This window comes from Alexandromys fortis, unplaced genomic scaffold (assembly GCF_014885135.2).
Source record: "Alexandromys fortis isolate MF-2015 unplaced genomic scaffold, M_Fortis_MF-2015_v1.1 scaffold_21, whole genome shotgun sequence".
Lineage (NCBI taxonomy): Eukaryota > Metazoa > Chordata > Mammalia > Rodentia > Cricetidae > Alexandromys > Alexandromys fortis.
Window position 1 is genome coordinate 13,911,454 of NW_026067905.1, and position 13,571 is coordinate 13,925,024.

At 44.9% G+C, this 13,571-nt stretch overlaps 1 long non-coding RNA gene across 1 annotated transcript; it reads left to right on the plus strand.

The window, feature by feature from the left end:
• The first annotated feature begins 3,067 nt into the window (after nt 1–3,067).
• Nucleotides 3,068–13,114, plus strand: LOC126497251 (uncharacterized). The gene is made up of 3 exons (XR_007590553.1): nt 3,068–3,173; nt 11,148–11,238; nt 12,710–13,114. It is a non-coding gene; the product is annotated as an uncharacterized lncRNA (long non-coding RNA).
• Nucleotides 13,115–13,571: the final 457 nt, after the last annotated feature.

The following is a 13,571-nucleotide window of genomic DNA, read 5'->3' on the forward strand; positions in this document are numbered from 1 at the left end:
GCTTGCTTAGCAAGTGTGAGGTCCTGGGGTCTATCTTCAGCACTGCAAACACACACACACACACACACACACACACACCAACAAAAGCTAAAACTTTAGATTTTTTTGTAAATGGTTTAAAATTATATTGTTTCTTAATACTCTTAGGCTTGTGATTTAATTAACTCATGTTTACTGATTACAAATGTTCAGTAGCCAAGGTCTACCAACAAGGCGGCATCATAATCTAAGTGTGACAGAGAACTTCCCTCCTCCAGTCAGGCTTAGGCTCTGAGTTGTCTTTGCTGAATATTTTAGATCGAGAGCGCTGCATGAAGAACCTGTTTGACTGGTTTTGTTTTAGACTCCACTATGTTTATTATCTGTTTTCTTTTTTTAGCACGTACAGACCAAGGTTTGTCCAGAAAAATGGCAAACGCAGCAGGTAAGAAGGGAAGCAATCTGAAGGAGTGATGTGGGGACTGGGCACGTTGTTCAGTTGCTAGACATTCAGAAGGTTCAGTACCTGGGCCAGCATAAAACTGGGTGTGACAACACATGCCTGTAATCCCAACACCTGGGAGATGGAGGGAGAAGGAGCAGGGGTTCAAAGTTCCTCAGCTACATAGGGAATTTGAGACCAGATTGGGATACATGTGGTCCTGTAACAATTATAACAACAAAATAAAAGCAGTATGGTGACAGGTTTCTCAATGTCCTTCTTAACCTCTTGTTCCAACAATTTCCATGTTCCGACCCCTCCCTTATCTCTGAGGAACTGCCGCCCTTTTCCTCTTCTCGCTGTTTTTGGATGGAGAGAAGAGAGGAGTGGTTTTGCTTTGTGTCATCAGGTCCCTTAGTTGGTCGTTTTTCTGGCAGGGTTCCACGAGGTCGTCATATTCTGATCCCCCCCAGTCTGAAGCTTTGTCCTCATCTGTGCAGGTCAAGTGTACCCATGAGGGAATCAGATGGGTGCATAAGAAGAATGTCAAATGCCAATGCACTCACTTGCTGCCAAGAGTGGAACGCCAAATGGGTCAGGGACTAGTGTCCACAGGGCTGCTCATCATCTAGTGGGTGGGTTCCCGTGAGAACAAGAACATCACAGAGAGGGGTCTGCTGACCCCAGACAGGCCGGCCCAGGGACATATTCTTTTATCTCCTATGTTTTCATGACAGCATATTAATTCACAGAATGTTCTTTTGGGAGGAGTGTGTCTTAAGCCACAAACAGTGGACAGCAAAGCCAGAAAGGATCTCTGGTTGTCTGTCTCCAAAATCTGAGTCTCCCCTACTCACTTGGCAGCCCTGCCATCCTTAGATGACGACCTCCGTAGGCCCTTCCAAAGCACCTCTCCTCAGAAGCTTGCCCACATTTAACCTTAACCTCTGTGTAAGTCTCCGCATCTCCCCCTTCACTTTGGGCTCCCTTTCTTCGCAGTCCTTCTAGCTTGTAATGAGGCCCAAACCCATAGGCTATGTAACAGATCCCCAAACCTAGTTGCTTAAAGCAGCCATCATTTCAGGATCTTTCATGGCTTCTGTAGGTCAGGGATTGGGTAGGACTTGGGTAGGCAATGCTGGCTTCTATCCTTTCGTGGAACTATAGACAATCGGAGGCTGGAAGTAAAACAGTGAAGAACTTAGGGAAGCTGTGAGCACAACATAGGGTGTCTGTCTTCAAGCCAAGCCAAGTGTCACCCCCTTCGGGGTGTGACAGTGACTCTACGTTGGCTCTCTGTGTGGTTAAGTGTGAGCTTCCTCACAACATGGTGGCTTTGGAGCGATCAGATTCTGTAGGTGGTAGCGAACTCCCCTAGCTGGTGTCACTTTTGCCATATTCTTTAGTTGGCCAGCAAAGTCACTAAAGCCTGTTCAGTTTCAAGGAGAAGAGGCATAGATCCTGACACTCAGTAGGAAGATTGTCAAAGCAACATTATGAAGAGCATATGTAGACAGGAGTCACTCTGTATCTAACAGGCTTTGCTTAGGAAGCCTGAGGTTTCTGGTGCCTTCATCTTTGCCTCTCAGCATGGAGGTCAAATTCTATCGAGGGGAAATGGTGATGCCGTCAGTGGGTTAAATGAGCTGGGACCCTAGGGTTCCTAGGTGCCCTGGGTATATGGTTTCCCTGTATCAAGGGAACATCTTGAGGCTTTCGTTGTGGCCTCCTTTGTCGAGTTCCCCTCTTCTTCCCACAGCTGGCAGGGAAAATGCTACACATATATGGGTAGCTTCTCATGTAGAAAGAGAAGCTGTCTGTATATGCCACCAAAAATTTGTTGTAGATCTTGTTTGATTAAAAGCACAAAATTTTGCCCAGTTTTTCGGTGTCTGTCTTGTGAACAAGTAGAGCCACCACTAACCCATATAGGACAGCTGTGGTCAAGACCCTCCAAATGTCTTAGTTAGGTTTATTACTACCTTGATGAAAGGCCATGACTGAAAGCAACTTGGGGAGGAAAGAATTTGTTTGACTTACACTTCCACATCATAGTCCATCACTGAAGGAAGTCAGGACAGGAACTCAGACAGGGAAGGAAGGAACCTGGTGACAGGAGCTGACGCAGAGGCCATGGAGAGGTGCTGCTTACTGGCTTGCTCATCATGACTTGTTCCTTCCTTTCTTCTTTCCTTTCTTCCTTCCTCTTTTCCTTTCTTTTTTGTTTTCTTTTCAAGACAGGGTTTCTCTGTGTAGCTCTGGCTGTCCTGGAACTCTCTCTGTTGATCAGGATGGCCTCAAGCTCAAAGATTTACCTGCCTCTGCCCCTCCCAAGTGTTGGAATTAAAAGTGTACACCACTACGGCCAGGCTATTAGCCTCCTTTTTTATAGGACCCAGGACCAGCAGCCCAGGGATGGCACCACGCACCATAGACTGGGCCCTCCCCCATCAGTCACCAGTTAAGAAAATGTCTTACAGAAGAATTTCATGGAGATATTTTCTCTATTGAGGTTCCCTCCCTTCAGGTGGTTCTAGCTGTGTCCAGTTGACATAAAACTAGCCAGACCAGGTCATGCGGCTTGGCCTGTCCAGCGCAGAGTGAACTTTGACCTCATTTGCCCTTTTGTTGGGGATCTCTGTGCAGACTACACTTTACACAGTAACTCGCCATACCGTTAGAAACCAAGCAGACCCGACACGGAAGTCATTGGATGGATTTGGAAGGAAGGAGTGAGGGCGGGAATAAAAAGGTCAGTCCACCCAACAGGGTAGAAGCAAATGCCCTCCTTAATTTTTCCAGGCAAAACTATTCCAGTCATTTTACGTAATCACCATGTTTATCTGTAACGATCTATTTTTAAAATCTTTATATAACATTGCACGATGGGCTTCCATGATGCCTTGTATGTAGTAGAAGCTCAGTAGATACCTCTTGAGTGAGTCAGTACAGTATTTTGATTAGCTAGTCTTCATGTGCTAGTGCAAAAGGACAGTGTCATCTTACAGCTGAAGTCAGACAGGAGAAATAGCCCACGTCGCTGCAGGCGCCCGGGGGTTAACAGCCCACAGCTTCGTCCGAGTTCTTGATGGAGTTCAGCAGCTTTAAGTTGTTTAAAATTTACCTTCATTAGTTTGTATATGAGTGGGGGTGGGGGTGAGGGCAGGGCACGGGCATCCCAGGGTGCACATGTGGAAGGCTGAATATAACACACACACACACACACACACACACTCCATCTCCAGATTGTACAATGTAGTCCAGGCTTGCTCCTCTTGCCTCAGCTTCTGGGCTGGTCTTACAGGCCTCACTACTATAGCCACGATCTTATCTAGATTTTGCCCTGTTTGTGAGATTAGATCCCAAAGATTCTACCAACTTCTATCCCCCCACACTGTAAATGTGTATTAAAGACAGACAGAATTCAGTAACTCAGTGCTTCATACATGAGACACTATCTTTTCTTCTTTCTTCCTTTCTCTTTCTTCCCCTCCCTCCCTCCCTCCCTCCTTCCTTCCTTCCTTTTACCATGCCCATTAAGGAATAAGGTTTGCACTCTCATTTTCTCTAACACAGGGTTTCATGTAGCCCAGGCTAGCCTCAAACTCAATAGGAGACAAAGCCGAACTCCTACTCTTCCTAAGGCACTGTTCTTGAAAGCTGTAGAAGGTGCTTGACCAGACTCAGAAGGACAAATATCACATACTTTCTTTCATATGCAGAATCTAGTTATAAACACAAATATAAAGGGAGACTATGAGGGACAGGAAGAGATCTAAAGGGAGGGGGGAAGAGTGGCAACAAGAGAGGGTATAGTCCTACATTTCCCTTGTAAGTACAATCTAGATTTGTGAGTTACCTGAGATGGAACTGCAAGGGCTTTATTGAACTGTCCGCCCAGGCAGAACGTTTCATCGTCAATACTCCCTCTTCCTTCCCCTCTACCCCGTGTATTACTGGGGACTGGATTTAGGACCTCAAGCGTGCCAGGCAAGCACTCTGCTCCTGAGCTATACCGCCCAAACAGATCCGGCTCAGTTCTCATCAATGCCGGTCCCGGAGGAAGTATGGGAAAGAGCTCCTTCGGAGGCTTGGCCCCCCTTGCTTTATTCCTCTCCTCCTTCCTCCCACTCAGAGTCAACTGAACCCAGCAGGGGCCTCTGCGTGTGTCCCTTGTGGGGGATGGGTGTGAAAGAATGTTTGGGGCCAGAAGGTTCTGAGTCTTGGCACCTAAGGGCTGAGTGACAGAGTGGCAGCTGGAAGGCTGCGCTGGCCTGGAGCCCCTGGCAGGGAGAGTCTGGGTCTGAGGCAAGTGCGGTGGCAGCAGCCAGACCTCTGAGAAGCAAAGGAGGTGCGAGAGGGAGCAAGGAAGGAGGAACACGGTCTCGGAAAGCAAGCTTGCTTACAACAGATACAGTCAAGGAGTGGGGCCTGCGGGATGAGAGAATGGGAAAAGAAGGATTTCCCAAGCGGAAATAAGGCACGCAGACCCAAGCCGGATCAGTCTTTGTTCTTTTTCCTTCTTGGGTATAGGGGCGGAAGCAACCGTTACAGGAACTGAGTAAAAGCTCATGGTTGTTTCTTGTTTCTCTTCTTTTCCTCTGAGCAACACGACAGTAGAACAAATAGAGAATTCCAGGAACACTCCGAGAAGGAAAATGCCCTAAGAAGTGTCAATTCTGGGAATTTTTAAGGGGTTATAATAATAAAACGCAATCATTTGGATTCGCATCCGCTGCTGAAACACAACCCTCTCCTGTGCTTTAAAATACCTAGGCACACGCTCGGCTCATTACTCACAAGACAGCTATGGATACATCATCTGTGTATTATCCACAACAGGAAGTTGTCAAACCAGACAGGGCCCCAGAGGCTGAGTACATGGGCTGCCAATCACCCTACTTAGAATGAAAACTAATGCAATCAGTCATTGGTCCCCGTGGATCCCCGAAGGGGAAAAGCAAACTGCTTTAATCCAGTTTGGGCCTTTCCAAATGAAACTGAAATCAAACATCAAAGATCTGTGAAGGAGCTGTTTAGCTAGGCACCGCCGTGCACACTTCTAATTCCATGTTTTGGGAAGCAGAGGCAGGTGGATCTCTGTGAGTTCAAAGTCAGCCTGGTCTAGAGAGTGGGTTCCAGGAAGATGGGTTTCTACCAGAAGGAGTTGTTAGCTTTTCTCTGGCACTGTGCATGCTAGAATATTGTTAATCCCAAAGACTGGAGGAGAAAGACCACCAGCCCACATCGTCATGGCCAAAGTAATTAAAGAAAACAATTAATTAAAGTACGATTTGTTATTCACGTACACAGGCTGTATCTCCCTAAAAGGCAGTTTTTAGAGATCAGCCTTGGACATGAGGAAGACAAGGTCCTTTTTTTTTTTTTTAAGTTTTATTGATTTTTATTGAGCTCTATATTTTTCTCTACTCCCCTCCCTTCCTCTCCCCCACCCCTTTCTACTCTCTCCCAAGGTTCCCATGCTCCCAATTTACTCAGGAGATCTTGCCTTTTTCTACTTCCCTTGTAGATTAGATCAATGTATGTCTCTCTTAGTGTCCTCACTGTTGTCTAGGTCCTCAGGGATTGTGATTTGTAGGATGGTTTTCTTTGCTTTATGTTTAAAAACCACCTATGAATGAGTATATGTGATAATTGTCTTTCTGGGTCTGGATTAACTCACTCAAAATGATGTTTTCTAGCTCCATCCATTTGCCTGCGAAATTCAAGATGTCATTATTTTTTTCTGTTGTGTAGTACTCCATTGTGTAAATGTACAACATTTTCCTTATCCATTCTTCAGTCAAGGGGCATTTAGGTTGTTTCCAGGTTCTGGCTATGGCAAACAATGCTGCAATGAACATAGTTGAGCACATGTCCTTGTGGTATGATTGGGCATCCTTTGGATATGTAGCCAAAAGTGGTATTACTGGGTCCTGAGGAAGGCTGTTTCCTAATTTTCTGAAAAATCTGCACACTAACATCCAAAGGGGCTATACCAGCTTGCATTCCCACCAGCAATGCAGAAGTGTTTCTTTCCCCACAACCTCTCCAATTATATGTTGTCGTCAGTGTTTTTGATCTTGGCCATTCTTACAGGTATAAGATGGAATCTCAGAGTTGTTTTGATTTACATTTCTCTGATGGCTAAGGATGTTGAGCATTTCCTTAAGTGTCTTTCAGCCATTTTATATTCCTCTGTTGAGAGTTCTCTGTTTTGGTCTGTACTTCATTTTTTTTATTGGATTATGTGATCTTTTGATGTCCAATTTCTTGAGTTCTTTGTATGTTTTGGAGATCAGACCGTTGTCTGATGTGGGGTTGGTGAAGATCTTTTCCCATTCTGTAGGCTGCTGTTTTGTCTTATTGACCATGTCCTTTGCTTTACAGAAGATTTTCAGTTTCAGGTCCCATTTATTAATTGTTTTTCTCAGTGTCTGTGCTGCTGGGATTATATTTAGGAAGTGGTCTCCTGTGCCAATGTGTTTAAGTGTACTTCCCACTTTCTCTTCTATGACATTCAGTGTGGCTGGCTTTATGTTGAGGTCTTTGATTCATTTGGACTTGAGTTTTGTGCATGGTGATAGGTATGAGTCCATTTTCATTCTTCTACATGTTCATATCCAGTTATGCCAGCATCATTTGTTAAATCTGCTTTCTTTTTTCTATTTGAAATTTTTTGCTTCTTTGTCAAAAATCAGGTGTTCAAAAGTGTGTGGATTAATATCCGGGTCTTCAATTCAGTTCCATTGGTCCTCCTGTCTGTTTTTATGCCAATACCAGGCTGTTTTCAGTTCTGTAGCTCTATAGTAAAGATTGAAGTCAAGGATTGTGATGCCTCCAGAAGTTCTTTTATTGTACAGGATTGTTTTAGCTATCCTGGGTTTTTTGCTCTTCCATAGGAAGTTGAGTACCATTCTTTTGAGGTCTGCGAAGAATTTTGCTAGGATTTTGATGGGCATTGCATTGAATCTGTAGATTGCTTTTGGCAAGATTGCCATTTTTACTATGTAAATTCTACCTACCCAAGAGCATGGGATATCTTTCCTCTTTCTGGTGTCTTCTTCAATTTCTTTCTTCAAAGATTTAAAGTTCTTGTCATACAAGTCTTCCACTTGTTTTTTAGAGTTACTCCGAGATATTTATGCTATTTGTGGCTATTGTGAAGGGTGATGTTTCTCTGATTTCTTTCTCAGCACATTTATCATCTGTGTACAGGAGAGCTACTGATTTTTTTGAGTTAATCTTATATCCTGCTACATTACTGAAAGTATTCATGAGTTGTAGAAGTTCCTTGGTAGAATTTTTGGGGTCACTTATGTAAACTATCATACCACTAGCAAATAGTGAGAGTTTGACTTCTTCTTTTCCAGTTTGTATCCCTTTGATCTCTTTTTGTTGGGAAGACAAGGTTTTTATAGCTCAGGTAGGGAGTTTCCAAATGGGGGATTTGGTAGGCAAAATAGGCGGGGCTATAGAAGCAGAGCATAGCAAGGTGGTCATAACAACAGGTAGTCATCACCTTTTAAAAACAAAGGTAGGGCTGCAAGATGGTCATTACAACTTTTTAAAACAAAGATATGGTTGCTGTTTCCTGGAACAGAAAGTACAGAACCATTTGTAGCTAAGGTTACAGATGGGACATAGCCCAATCCTTGAGAAACAGAGATTTAATCACAAATAGGGATGAGCCTAGTTAGTCTTTATTATAAGATGGCTTTCAAGCTTAAGGTGGAGGCAGGCTGATTCATTAAAGCCACAAAGTTTGTTTACTCTAAGTTCTTAATGTGCCACAATTATTGATATTCTGATGGCCTTCATTAGTTCTCAACCATTCATAAAATGCAGGTTCCTTGAAGCCTGAGATGCCAGTGTGTGGGATAAGAAAGGTACTCTACACACATGCGTATTGACAATGAGTTGCTGGAAAGCCTACCAGGAGCCAGATAACGTGGTGTGGACCAAAATCACGGCTGTCAAGTCAAAGGGGATCAAAGAGTTTATCGTAAGCCAAAATATGACTATGACTGGTAACCAAGGATTCAGGTAGATTTGTTTCCCTCTTGCGGTGGAAGGACGAATTTCTTATAGTCATACGATGAAAGACTCTCAGAAATCAAGATACTTATCAAACACATTCGAGAGTGCCAAAAAGCGGTAGGTTTCTGCTATCCGATGACATTCTTAGTCCGTGGGTTGATGGAAACTGTTGTCTGCTAAGAATACATTCCGGGGCCAGCAAGATGGCCCAGTGGATAAAGGTACTTCCCACCAAGTCTGATGTCATGACTTAGAGCCCCAGGACCCATGAGGTAGAAGGAGAAAAACTGACCCTTGCAAGTTGTCCTCTAACCTCCCACACATGCACACATATAAACAAACAAACAAATAAAATAAACAAAAAGTAGTTTGGTTTTGCTCCTGTTTTTTTAAGAAAAAGGTAGTCCAAAGGCATAATTTTATGAATTATCTGATAATTCATAAAAGCATTAATTAGATACCTAGAGATGGGGCAATAGTTGACTATTCAGAGGACTGTGGTGGTTTGAATGAGAAATATACAGAGACCCATGTATTTGATCAGGAGATACCATTGTCTCCTTTTGCTGGTTTTGTTTCTCAACAAGGTCACATGTTTCTGTGGTTTGAATGTTGTCTGTCTCCTAAAAGCCTTGAATATTTGGAGCATAGTACCCAGGCTGGTGGCCTGCTCTGTGTAGTCCTGGCTGTCCTGGAATTCACTCTATAGACCAGGCTGGCCTCAAGCTCACAGAGATTGACCTGCTTCTGCTTCCAGAGTGCTGGGATTAAAGGTGTGCACCACCACCAACCGGCGCATTTCTACCATTGTAATGTTTAAAAAACACAGGCTCGTAAGACTTTAGTGACCATGAAATGGAAGGGCCCGTGTTTAACTAGTCTGTGAACTAATGAGAAAAGGGAGCGGTGGGGAGAGCTGAGAGCCACTTCCTCCCTGCAGCAGCTGGACTGGGCTTCTAGGACCACAAGCTGCTGTGGTACGATGCTCTTGAGATAGGAAGTTTTCTTTCTTTGGCTTCCTTTTGCCTCCCTGACTTGCCTGGTTCTCAGCGGTAACTCTCTTGCTGAGTCAAATGTTTTGCAACTCTGCTGCCTGACTCTTAGCTCCTCTGCATCAGTGTTTATGTTTGTGTACAGCTTATTAATACGAGTGGAGTGGTCCCCTAGGCATGCTGGTTGAATCCCACCTCTTTCTTTAAGTGCTGGGGTGATCTTAAGTGATATAGCTTTTCTGCATCTCGGCTTTATAAACCAGTGTTTCTTGGTACTAATGGGGAACTCAAGTGGCATGGACATGTGACAGGGCATGCATAGGGCATGACGCTTGCTATGTGTTTTCCTCCGTGTCTTCTGTGGTGACCACTCCAGTTGTCTCACATGGTTATAGCTGCCTATTCTGCACGAGGCACTTTCCACATATATGGCCACCTCTTTATGACCACTTTGTCAGCAGATGTCGTTTCACAGTCTGCTGAAGTTGCATTGCTTTTTGTTTGTTTGTTCTTGAGACAGAGTATCTCTGTGTAGCAGCTCTGGCTGTCCCAGAACTTGTGCTGTAGACCAAGCTGGCCTCAAAGTCACTGAGATCCCCCTGCCTCTGCCTCCTGAGTGCTGGGATTAAAGGTGTGTACCACCATGTCCAGCTCTCCACCACCACCCCCCTTTTTTGAAGTTGCATTTCTTGACAAACTCTCATGTTTCTGTGGTTTGGATGGATGGTACTTGTCTCTTAAAAGGTTCATGTAGTAGGAATGTGGTCCCCAGGATGGCAGTTTCAAGAGGCTTAGGTCAAACAGGAGTATGTCCTCAGAAGGGTCTAAGGCATGCCTTGCTGCTGGAGTTTTGGCTACAGTCTTTGGGCTCCTCTCTGGTTATTTAATTTCTTTCTCCTGCACAGGTCCCCATAATGACATCATAAGATCCTTACAGAGCCAGGGCCTATCAGCAGCATGACCTTGAATGTCTAGAACATTTTCCCCAACAGTAGCTTACCAGGCACACTTTGGGTCCCAACCCTGAAGAGGCAGAGGCAGGCGGATCTCTGTGGGTTTGAGTCCAGGCTGGTCTACATAGCAAGCTATTGAGTTCCAGGCCATTTAGGGCTACGTAGCGAGACCCTGTACATATACATACATACATACAAACACACATACACACACACATGCATCTTGCTTTAGGTATTGTATGATAGTGAGACCTTGTGTGTATGTGTGTGTGTAGCTTGCATTAGGCACTGTCTGATAGTAATGACAAATGGATTATGTGTGTGTATATGTGTGTGTGTGTATATATATATATGTGTGTGTGTATGTGTGTATATATTAGGCACTGTCTGATAGTAATGACAAGTGGATTATGTGTGTGTATATGTGTGTGTGTGTATATATGTGTGTGTGTGTGTATATTAGGCACTGTCTGATAGTAATGACAAGTGGATTAATACACTCAATAAGTGGCAGAGCATGAACCAAACTCAACTTTTTCTCCACAGACAACTGACTGCACCTTTTCCAGAACAAAACCCAGTAGGCACTCAAATGATGCTTGACCAAAATAATGAGTTTCTCACCCACTCAAAACTGTGACCTACAGAGAGGTCTTGGGAACAAAGTAATTCAAATATCTTTTCAGTGCATCGGAAAATTAATAAATTTTCTTGCAAATTTGTTATAATTTTTTTGTTCAGCCTATGATGACGGGACTTACGTGCTGAATAAGGCTTAAAGGGTCAAACGAAGCTCCTGCACATTTCCCAGAAATGTCAGCGAAGCTCTCAGGTAAGAGCCATTGCTAGTCAGTTCTTGGCAGATAGGGCTAATGATGCCTAAAGGGAAAATGGAAAGCTTGTCACCTTGCAAAGGAGCTGCCCTGGGGTGGGTCCAGGAATATGTGGGTATGGAGAGCTGAGAACCTGCCAGACATCACCTGGTTCAATTCTCTCGTTCAACAGATGAGAAAGTTAAGGCTTGAAGAGAAGAAAATCATTTGCTGGAAGAAAAGTTGAAACCAGTGACAAACTTCATAGTCCGATATTAAATATTTCCAGCATCACCCGTCACTAGGGAAACAGCAGCTATCACTACACACTTAGGCAACAAGTAAGAAGACAGCAGTAGCTACCACTACACATCTATAAAAACAGCCAAAATTGAAAAAAAAAAAAAAACACGTGACAATAACAAATACTGGAAAGAATGTGGAGGAATCTGCTCTTGCCCCATTCCCTGATGAAATGCAGAAATGTAGCAAGGTCCAGCCACTCTGTGCAGCTGTGGCTGCGTAGTGAGTTCAAGGCCAGTCAGGGCCGAGTGAGACCCCTTTTCAGAAACAGTGAACAGGAGTAAAAGTCACTTGGGGGTAAAAGTCACTTGTTTGGGAAATGTTTACAGCTGTTTCCACTGGTCTGAAATCTCACAAAAGAAAAACCCAGGAAGGTTAGTACCTGGCTCTTGCTACTCTGTTGCCTTTCATGATTTGAAGATGTCTGCACTCAAGGTGATTGTCCTCGACCTCATAGGTCCCAAAGCGCTCACTGTTCCGTAGAAGGAAGAAGCTCCAGAGGATCTAAGCTTTAAGTCCTGTTTACTCAGGCCGAGGTTGTCTTTGTCCCATCTAGTGGGTCTATCTTTCTTTCGTTTTATGAAACAGGTTTTCTTTGTGGAGTTTTGGGCCTGTCCTGGAACTCAGCCAGGGTGGCCTTGAACTCAGGGAGATCTGTCCGCCTCTGCCTCCCTGAGTCCTTGGGATCAAGGCCTGCACCACCACTGCCCAGCTACTTAGCATAATTTAAAAGGAGGAAAGGCTCCTGGTTTCAGGGGCTTCGCTCCACGTTCCACGTTTGGCTGGACCCCTTGCTTTGGGCCTGGAGGTGAGAAAGAGGTCACGGCAGAAGGAACTAGAGCAGAGCCTGCTCATTTCATGGCAGGTGGGAAGAAGGGAGCGTAAAGAGGCGTCAAGGTACATCATTCTAGAACAGGCCCCAGTTGTACCTAGAGGTACAACTTTCTTTCTTTTTTTCTTAGCAGACTAGCTAGCTTGACAGACCCCCCGCCCATCTGCCTATCTTTGCCCCCTCAGTACTGGGGTTACAGGTACCCGTCACCAAGCCTGACTTTTATGTCAGTTCTGGGCACCCAAACTCAGGTCCTCAAGGTTGCGCAGCAAGCTCTTCACCCACGGAGCAGTCTCTCCAGTCCAAAGTGTCTAAACACTGAGCCTACCTATATCTCCTTCTCTTCCCGGAGCCAGGTGCCAGCCGCGTGGAGATGGCGGCATTGCGTCCTTCACTGGTTACCCGGGGCCTTTCCAGCAGAGTTGGATAGCTGGAGTGGAATGCTGCCTGCTCACCTCGCTGCTCCCTGACCTCAGAGACAAGGATCCCTGAGGACACTTTTATCGAGCCGAGAAGGACCAAACTCAGTATTTCACGCGCCTGTTTCCGAGTTTATCTTTCCTTAATCTCAATTGTCCCAGATCCAGGGTTCTGAGACAAGGATCTGTGCTTGCGATTCTTGTCAATACAACCTGGTTTCCTTAAAACAACCTCCAGAACTGCTCTGGATTTAAACTGAGACAGGACTGCGAGAGAGTAGTCGGCAGAATTAATGTGCTAATGAGGTACTAACACAGCTTGGCTCAGGATTAACACATTCAGGAGCCAACCAATTAACTGCCCTTCCTAATACCTCCCAGGCATTTTCTGTGTTCCTACTTGGTGAAGCTACTGGCCTCGGTAAATCTCATCTCTCCTGCGCTTTTGGTTGTTCTTTTTGCAAAGCCTGATGAGCAAGGGGAGTGGAATAAAAGAATGGCCTTAAAGACTGCTCGTGACAAATCCCAGATTGAGCTATGGTTAGACTAGCCACGCAATCATGTGTGGGTTTCGGTCACCTTCACATGTTCCTACCCACCGGGGTCAGGGCAGAAGCTGTGTCCTCTGGGTTGTAAGTGTTCTCTTTTGCCTACTATTCTGGAGCTGAACTCCTCTAATTAACATCTGTCAGTCAAGCAACTCAAGTGCCTGCCAAAGTGCAGAGAAGGTAAGCCTGTCTGGGTTGGAACGCCACACAGTTGAGTCAACCCCAGACGCCTGCAAAGAAAGGCCTTCAGA